Below are 9,257 nucleotides of genomic sequence, written 5' to 3'. Positions count from 1 at the left end.
CTGCTTTAAGATTTCTTAAATGAAAGAGAAATGGCTGAAATCCGTGCTAGAGATATGACGTCAGATAACCAGGGCTTTTTTTTTTTCTGGGGGAATGTGCCGGAACAGAGTTCTGGAACCTCTTTGACAAAATTCTTTTGAAAATCTTTCAAAGTTTCATGAGTTTTCAGTATACAGATTTTTTTAAACCCCCAAGGGGGTAATTTTATTATGTTTCATACGACTACTGAACTACAACGAAAAATATAGGAAGGGACTACAACTAGGGATAAAGGATACCCAAACATACTAAAAACCCAAGAGAAGGAGCTCATTTCCGTGTTAAGCTAAATGTCCATAATAAAAGTGTTAGTCACACAATATACTTGTAGAGTTCTTGTTTTACACTTCTATGTTAGTAAGTTAGTTTTTATGAGAGTACTTCTTGAGCATCTTCTTTGCTTCAAAGGGCGGTTTACAGAGTCCTTCTGCCCTTACTTCAGTTTTCTGTCCCTAAAGTCATATACAGTTTTCACTGCTCCTGCTCCCGCTTCGCCCACAGAGCCCTCATCCATTCCAGAAGTAGCAGAGTCACTTGATTTAGTTTCTTCATCTTTAAGGTCTTTCTCTGATCCCAGCTGACATCTCAAAAACTCCTTAGCTTTAAAAATGGAGTCAATTTTCTCTCTTTTATCATTGATTTTTAAAATAACACCTTCAGGAATCGCCCACCGATACTGAATTCCATTGGTTTGAAGAAATGAGATGAGCTCCTTGTAGCATTTCCTCTTTTGACGTATCTCAAATGGAATATCTTTTAGAGTTCTGATGATTATATTCCCAGATTTCAGTGGATTTGCCGAAGTTGCCTTTAATATTGCATCTCTGGTCTGTCTTCTTGCAAATCTAACCACAATCTCTCCAGGCAGGCTATTTTTCTTTATATAATTGGAGTATGCCCTATAGGCAGCTTCCATATCTTTTATTATCTCCTCCGCTGATAAGACTGTTACTGGAGCAATAATCTCACCCAGAGTCTTCTTCAAATCTTCTTTTTCAATTTCAGGCACTCCCTGAAATCTAAGAGTCATATTAGCGTTTTCCATTTGAAGCTGTAACAAACGAGTTTCCTGAAGTTTTTGTGTTGTTTCCACATCTGTCACTCTTTTCTTCACTTTCTTATTTGCGGTGTCCATTTCTGTAATTTTTTCAGTAGCTTGCTCCACTTTCTTCTCTGTTTCTGCCAGCTGGCGCTGCTGTTGAGCAAAGTTTTGATTTAATGTAGCCAGTTGCTGGTTAATACCACTGAGTTGCTCCATTACCGGCTTCAGCATATCCGCTAACAACTTCATGACGTCTGCTCCCTCTTCCGGTCTTGGACTCTGGCTGCCTAGTTTCGGTTTAAACTTTCCTCGGGAAGCCGCCATGTTCCCTCTTTGTTTACAATTTCAAACCGCTTTGTCAGGGCTCGAAAGACTCGTCTTTTCGCTATCGGTACTCAAGTAAGTCTCTCAATATAGTCTCGCTGTTTGTTTCCCCCCAACCCCCTTCACTGCATTGATCTGTCTCTGCACTCAAGAGGCGTGCCTCCTTGCGCTCCACTTTTCCCACGGGGGGTACTCTGTTTTATCAAAATACTCCGTTTACTTTGAACTCACGTTAATTGTTGGTCCTTTTGCAGACCTTGCTCTCTCATTCGTTGTTCTGCTTGATCTCCTGCGCTTGTCCCGGTCGAATTAACTTGTACCATATGGTCACTCAGCGGTAGGACCATCAGGGCGGAGGGAAGCCTCTATTCTCCAGCATCGAGCCATCGGAGAGGCTGACCCTCAGAAGCCCTCTGGCCTGGAACCCATCGCAAGGGCTCCGTGGGGGTGCCGCTTGAGGCAGCACCCCTCCTTGCCGCTGGTGTGCTAATCGCCTCCCCGCAAACTGGGGAGAGCGACCGCCATCGCCAATCCGCCAACCAGAAGTCCGAGTTTTCAGTATACAGATCGAAAACTTCATTTCCCTCTTGAGAGTTCTGGCACCTCTTTTTTTTAAAAGCCCTACAGATAACAATCAAGATCCAGTGAAAATCATACTCATTCTTTAATGTAGTGATAATGTTGTGAGCTACTTTAGGTCCCCACTGGAGAGAAACATGGGGTATAAATGAAATAAACTATCCTTTCCACATCTCCACTATGGGTGTCCCTGTTTCTAACATTCTGATCCTTCTTGTCCTCATCCTGTTTTCAGTGGGGGTTTTTTTTGGCTGGCACAAATAAGCAGCACAATCCTAAAAAGAGTTACAACCTTCTCAGTCTATTGAAGTCAGTGGGCTTAGAAGGATGTAACTCTGTTTAGGATTGTACTGTGAGCCACAGAGAATATAGCAGGTACGGAAGTGGTTACTGGATCCATTAAATTAAAGACACAGTAATATGGACATATCTGGAAATTAGGTAAACCCTTAGGGAAGGAACTTTGATAGAGGGTCCCATGATACACACAGAAAATTAATGTGTGAGATTCTTCTCTACTAAATCAGGCTTAGTTTCTCTGTCAGGCATCCTTTGTCTCATTAAGATAATCTTAATATATTAGCCAACACTGAGTTTTAATCCCTTGACAGGTTTCACAGCTAGACATCTTGCAATACTCAGGAATTGCCCAAAAGCAATAACATTGGGCTGTTCTGTTTCTCTGTATCATGTATGAAATTTTGTTCAAACGAGCTTTTCTCATTTGCATTCCAGTTTTAAAGTCTCCTGGAACGTATTTTGTTTGTTGTTACAAGATTCCTGCTACAACCCCATGAAGGAAATCCCATGCAAAAGCATTATGAAAATGGTGCAAACATAAGAACTGGAGCGTTGCTGCAGGGATTGGTATGCCATTCCCTTGTTTGTGCCACCCCCATAAAAGGAACAATAATGGTGCACATTGTTCTTTACTGGGAGAGGTATTTTATGTGAACAGGCACAATCTACGGTTCAAAATCCATGTATACTGTATGTGTGGGTGTACACTGGCAATATAGCTATTCTCTGTCATGACCAGTGTCTAACATGACTGGTTCAGTAACACATGATCGTCCCTTGATTCCAGCATCAGGTGGTAACTGATCCATCATAGATTGACCAGTGTGGGCAGAAGTTTTATGTTGTCTCATATTTCCTCCTATGCAGTGTTTTTCCATGAAGTCTGAGCATGCATTCAACTGCAGATCATCTGCTGAATAATCAAGACATACTTGCACATGTGAACTGGCCTCTGGAAAAATAACCGAGTCCACAAGAGTTCTAAATAGCTCTTGGTCTCTCATGCACACTCACAGGCTGTCGTTTTCCCTGTGCATTGTCTACTTTTACCTCACGTGGGGCTTGCCTTTGTGACAGTGTCAAGCTCCTGGGCATTATCGCCTCTCTGATCCTGGCGATTTATAATCAGGCTGGAAAAAATAGGCATCCTTTGTACTGGAGGCAATATGGTGTCCTGTGCTTCCCTCTTGCGGTAGAACTGGGACAGGCAGCGCTAGAAGCAAAGTGTGCTTGATTTGAAATGGAGGAGCGGAAAGAGTGGGCTGGTCATATTGAACTGAATATTACAATTCTAGCATGATTTCTCCAAATGTACATTTTTAAGATGCACATCATACAAAATCATCACATGCTATGTCCTACAAACAAGATTTATGCAATTTCCTGCCCTGTAGGAATTTTAATTTTTGAAATAATCTTAAGTATAGAAAAGCTGTTCCAAGACATAGAGCCTGGAGCATAACAGTTGTCCTCATGGCACAATGTAGGACTAATTGCTGTCTTCTGCAGTCTCTCTCAGCAGTAAGGCAAATATAGCACTTCTGTAGAGAAGATCACAGCTTTTGAGACTAGACACTAGTCTTAAGAAAAGTGCTGTGTGAGAGTCCGTGCTCAGCTTGGCAAGAGTAAAGCATTCAGCTGTTAAGGGAAGAGACAGGGGACTTGTTAGGAGGAAACATCTGGCTGGGGAGTGAGAGGGTGAGGAAGAATGGGATAAAAATGAACTCAGAAAGACAGACAGATGTTACATACAGTCTCTATGAAATTTAATTTATATTTATTTCTATCACACATTCCACAAAGTGACATGCTCGTAAAACATAAACATTTCTAAGGCCCCATTCACACAGAGGCACGAATGTCAGGCGGATTTTCGGTGCGCGATCACACTGCAACTTCTGGGAAGCATAGCGCACCCGTGGCCAACCCGTGGCGTCCCATCAAAGATGCACAGTAAAAAAGTACCTCTGAAAACGCGGGGCAGGGGCGGGTGTCTAATCGCGGGAGCGCTACTATCCCGTGGCATCCGGCACCCGTCCACATCCCATCGCAAACCGGATGTTTTTCATAAGCACATGTGCACAAACACGTAACTGAAAACAGTGCTGCTTTGCGGAACTGCGCATGCGCACAAATGCAAAATGCTTGCTGTGCCGCTTCTTTGCCACGCTCCATCATCACCGTGTGATCGCCAGCTAAGCGCAAAGACTCGGGGGACCATGTGATCAGGCTACCGCGCTTTATTTTGCTCCGGGGCAAACAGCCACGCCTCCCCCCCACGTTATCAGGCCTGTGTGACTGGGGCCTAAAACAACAATAGAAATCATTTTAACGGTATAACAGGAAATCTAAATGCTAATACTGCAGCCGTTTTAAAAAGAGGGAAAGTTATCTAGCTGTCTTAAACAGGTCTCTACAGAGGCAGCATATGCATTATACCTAAATAAATAAATAGCCCCCTAAAGTCCTCATGAAATACTAAGGTCTGGGCTTGGACTATAAAGACCAGAAGGAGACTAACTCCATGAGTCTTATAAGGGGGACAGCATCCCGCAGATGGAATGCCATCCCCCCCCCACCGGAAGAAGCCCTACTCTTCATGAGATGCCAATGAAATAACAAACAAATCTGTAGTCATAACATGCTAAGTACATGCAACAATAATTATATAGAAACCAAAGTCAATAATAATGCCAAACTCACATATATTATAATGGAATATCAATGTTATAAAGAGCAATTATCAAAAAGTGGGTGGTAACAAACTCAGACCCACAATAAGTCACAGCACATTTCCAGAGCAGCAGACTTCCTTCATTAACAGAACACAGAACAAGCACACCAAAGCAAAGAATTGCTTATATAAATATCACAAGTCCTTGAATCAAAGCCCAAGCACGTATATATTGTGGCTTGTAGAAAAAGATCCATCCCAAATAAACGTTTGGAATTGATTCAAGGACTTGTGATATTCTCTAGAACATTCCACACACTCCAAAATCAGTTCGCTCTCTGATCTGTCATTCAGAGGGTCTCCCTATCCACTGGCTGCTTTGCCTGAGTCCTGCCTCCAACATTCTAAACATTTTGCTAATACTCTCCCCCCCCCCATAGCCAGTCAGAACACAGAGGTTATTTGCATATGCAGCCTCATTGGCCTCTGCCTCAGAACACAGAGGTCGTTGGTATATGCGACTTGATTGGCTTTTGCCTCTAACATTCTAAACAGTTTTGCTGTTCTGAGGTAAAATGTGTCCAATCGCCAGGTGAGGGCTGGAGATCACTCAGAATTACAACTGCTTTCCAGATGGCAGAGATCAGTTCCCCTGGAGTAAAAGGTGGGCTCTGTATCCTTATATGCTGCTGAGGTGGCCCCCGTGTGACAGCCAATGTGACGTAGCAGTCAGGGCTTCAGAGCACGGGAGAGGCTGCAGGTGTGGGGGGGGGTGGAAAGCTGAAGTGTGAGGGGGAAATAAAGGTCGATGATTGGCTGGAAAGAAGATAGGGTTGCCAACTCTAGGTGGGAAATTCCTGGAGATGTGAGGGATGGAGTCTGAGAGGGTGAGGTTTCAGGAGGCGTGGGAGTTCGGACAGGTACAAAGCCATAGGCTCCACCCTCCAAACCAACTATTCCCTTCTGGGGAACCATCATTGCCAATCTCCAGGTGAGGGCTGGAGATCACTCAAAATTACAACTGTTCTTTAGGTAGCAAAGATCAGTTCCTCTGGAGAAAATGGTGGACTCAGTGTCATTATACCCTGCTGAGGTCACCACAGCAAATTGACACTGAGTGTCCAAGGCTGGGGCACCCGCCCAGAGCCTCTTTCTAGAGGTCGTTGTATTTATTTCCACAACGGGCCTTTTTCCTAGTAAAATATATAATGATATTCCATTATAATAAATGTGAGTTTGGCATTATAATATATGTGAGTTTGGCATTTGGTTTCTATATAATTATTGTTGCATGTACTTAATGTGTTTTGACTACAGATTTGTTTGTTATTCCACCGGTTGTTTTTCTGTAGCTCCCCTCCCTCTTGCTTAGTGAGATGCCAATATCATCTCCAACAGGTGATACATCTGGAGAAGATCCTCTTTTGTTCTGGGATCCCATCAAGGCCTGTAGCTATGGTGGGACATTTGTGGGCCCTGCCGCCTCAAATGTGAGGCATGCCCCACAACAACTTCTGCCCCTCTCCCTCCTCCCTCCCTCCTCCCTCCCTCCCTCCCGTCTGTGACATTAAAAGGGCCCTCCAGCTGATTGGCAGGAGCATGTGGCCCACCGATCAGCTGAAGGGCCCTTTAAATCTTTCAAGCAGGGAGGGAGAGGGGCAGCCACGTGTCTTCCCTGAACTTCAAGCAGCGATTTCACCATTTGACAGGTGTGGGCAGCCCCGCTTGAAAAAACATTTAAAGGGAACCTTTTAAATGGTGTTTTTCAAGCAGAGGCTGCCCACACCTGAACTCCAAGCAGCAAAATTGCCCGTTGGTATTTAGGAAAGGCGTGTGACCACCCCTCTTCCTCCGCCCTCCCCTGCTGCCCCACAACATTTCCTCATGCCCCACCAAAATTTCTGGCTACAGGGCTGATCCCACCCATGCAATAAAGTTAACTGAAACTCTTAATGCATTGGAAGGTTCATACAGAAGGCTCATACTGAGTAGAGTCTGTGACTCAGGTCGCGGTCAGACAGGCAATTTGCTCCCGTGTGGCACCAGCTCTAATTGATCCAGGTTGTTTTGTAATGGAGAGTTTTGATCAGACTGACCCCCTTAACCCTTCTAATTGCATGTTCACCCCGTCCTTGATCGATTAGACGCAGCAGCCATGGAAGGGGGCAGTCAGGCAGCTTTTTAAAAATCATCAATCTTACAAGCATGTGCATAAGCACTGATGTGAATTAGCACTTCAAACTCCTGGCAGAATCGCGGCAGCTGGTGGCCAATGGGATTGCTGGAGGAGGCTGCTGGGAAATGGAGTCCAATGTGAGTTTTTTTGAAACTGCTTTTGAGAAATTCCATGTTTCTTTTTTTATATATATAAAAAGCTTTATTGACTCTCCTAAAAAGGAGGGGTATTTCGCTTAAGCAGAAAAATAAGGAGGGTATATAGTGGGAGAAAGAGAAAGCTGAGTGATATATTAACTTGTAAATTAATCTGTTAGTAATGTCCAAATTTTCTTCTTAGGCTTTTTCTGTGTGCAGTCAAACTTCTTTCTTTTTCAATCCAGATAAAGGTATTATATGTTAGTATGTTAGTAGTGTTCTTCTGTTGTTCTGTTATTAAAATTTCTTCAAGGCGCATTCAGAGTCGCTTCTTTGCGTGCTGGCATCTTTTAAATTCCCATTTTCATGGAGGAGCTTCTTCTGTTTTTCTCCCTCCGGCTTCTTCCAATCCTCTTTCGGGTCGCTGTTAACACTTTCAGTTCATCTGCTATAAATCCACTAGCTTTGAGAATGGTTTTTTCATTTCGGTTTCGCTTTTAATCGCTCCCGTTCTCTTTGCTGGACCTTCCTCCGCAACTGTTGACTTATAAAAGCGCTTGTACGGCACTTTCTCGCTGTCACAGTTCATCTTTTCTCACAATTCCCGTCAGATTCACAGCCTTAAACAGTCCAAACATTAAACAGCCGGCTCTCATGCAGACAAACGCCCAGACCGGAAGTTCCTCCCTTCTTCTCCGCTTGTCTTTTGCCCAGCTCCGACATCTTGACATTTTTGTTTATTTTTAATACAGTTCTTAAAACGCGCTTCAAAGGATAAAGATTTTTTCTTACTTTACTCCAAATGCATCAAAAGAAGCCACTACTATTTGCACAGTCCATTCCCCCCCCCTTTTTTTTCCTCGCTTACGAAGTTAGGGGATTAACCTCCTCGTCTTTTCCGCTGGGGGGGGGAGTGCTCTTAAATCTTTTTCTCCGCATTTTGACAACTCACAGTTTAGACGATCTTTTCTTTTTTCCTTTTATCGGTTGTTCGCTTTATCACTCGGTGACGTCTGGTGGCTCCGCTAAACCCCGTACGGGGTCGCTCACGCAGCAAGGTCCATTGGGGCAGGGCATGGCGAGAGCCTCGATTCCCAACCATTCAGCCGAGAAGGAGATTCCCCCCTAGTGTGCCCTAAAGCGCCCCGGATCCGAGCTCCTCTCTTCCTGAGGGGCTCGTTCGGGTCTCCGCTCGCGTTGATTCCCTCCTCCACCGCGGGCGGGCAAGACGACCTCGGGAGCGACCCGAGGATGCGTCCGCCATTCATGGGAGCCAGACCGGAAGCCTCGAGAAATTCCATGTTTCAAATGTTTAAAAGGGGGGGAGAGAATAGAGACCTTTCATCCTATGTCCTGTGTGCTGCTGGTGTTTTTATTTAAGAGCTTGAAGCAAATCTAGAGTCACTAGCTTTGTTCTCAGATTCCTTCCCCCTCCCTCCCTCCCTCTCTAAAACAAACTCCATCTTGTTGATTAACCCCTTCCCTACTCCATGCGCTGCAAAGCTGTAGGCAGGAGAGAGCTGAAACACACGAGCGGTGATCCAGTCATACACACATCGCCAACTGTTGTTGGGGTTTTTAATGGCAAAAGTGCAAGGAAAATGTTCAGATGTCCTAAATGGTCTCAAATTGCTAGGAGGCTGTTCAGACAGGCAGAAATGCAGGGTGAAGCTGAAAAAAACCATAAAGTACCTGATTTTCCCGGTGCTTAGAAAACCGCGATGGAAAAGGGTTTATTCCAGAAGGGTGACAAGTGCCAGACGGGATGCAGATATGGCTGTCTGATCGTGCATTTTAAATCTGTTAGAGAGCCATGGCAACACGGGCACAAAAAGACCATGTGATCGCAGCCTCAGTTGGTAGAGCATATGTTTGGCATGCAAAAGGCCCAGGTTCAATTCCCACCAGCTCCAGTTAAAAGAACCAGGCAGTAGGTGATGAGAAAGACCTCAGCCCAAAGCCCTGGAGAGTTGCTGCCAGTCTGA

The sequence above is a fragment of the Gekko japonicus genome, unplaced genomic scaffold (genome assembly GCF_001447785.1).
Source record: "Gekko japonicus isolate JY-2015 unplaced genomic scaffold, Gekko_japonicus_V1.1 scaffold3207, whole genome shotgun sequence".
Lineage (NCBI taxonomy): Eukaryota > Metazoa > Chordata > Lepidosauria > Squamata > Gekkonidae > Gekko > Gekko japonicus.
This window is presented reverse-complemented; position numbering follows the sequence as displayed.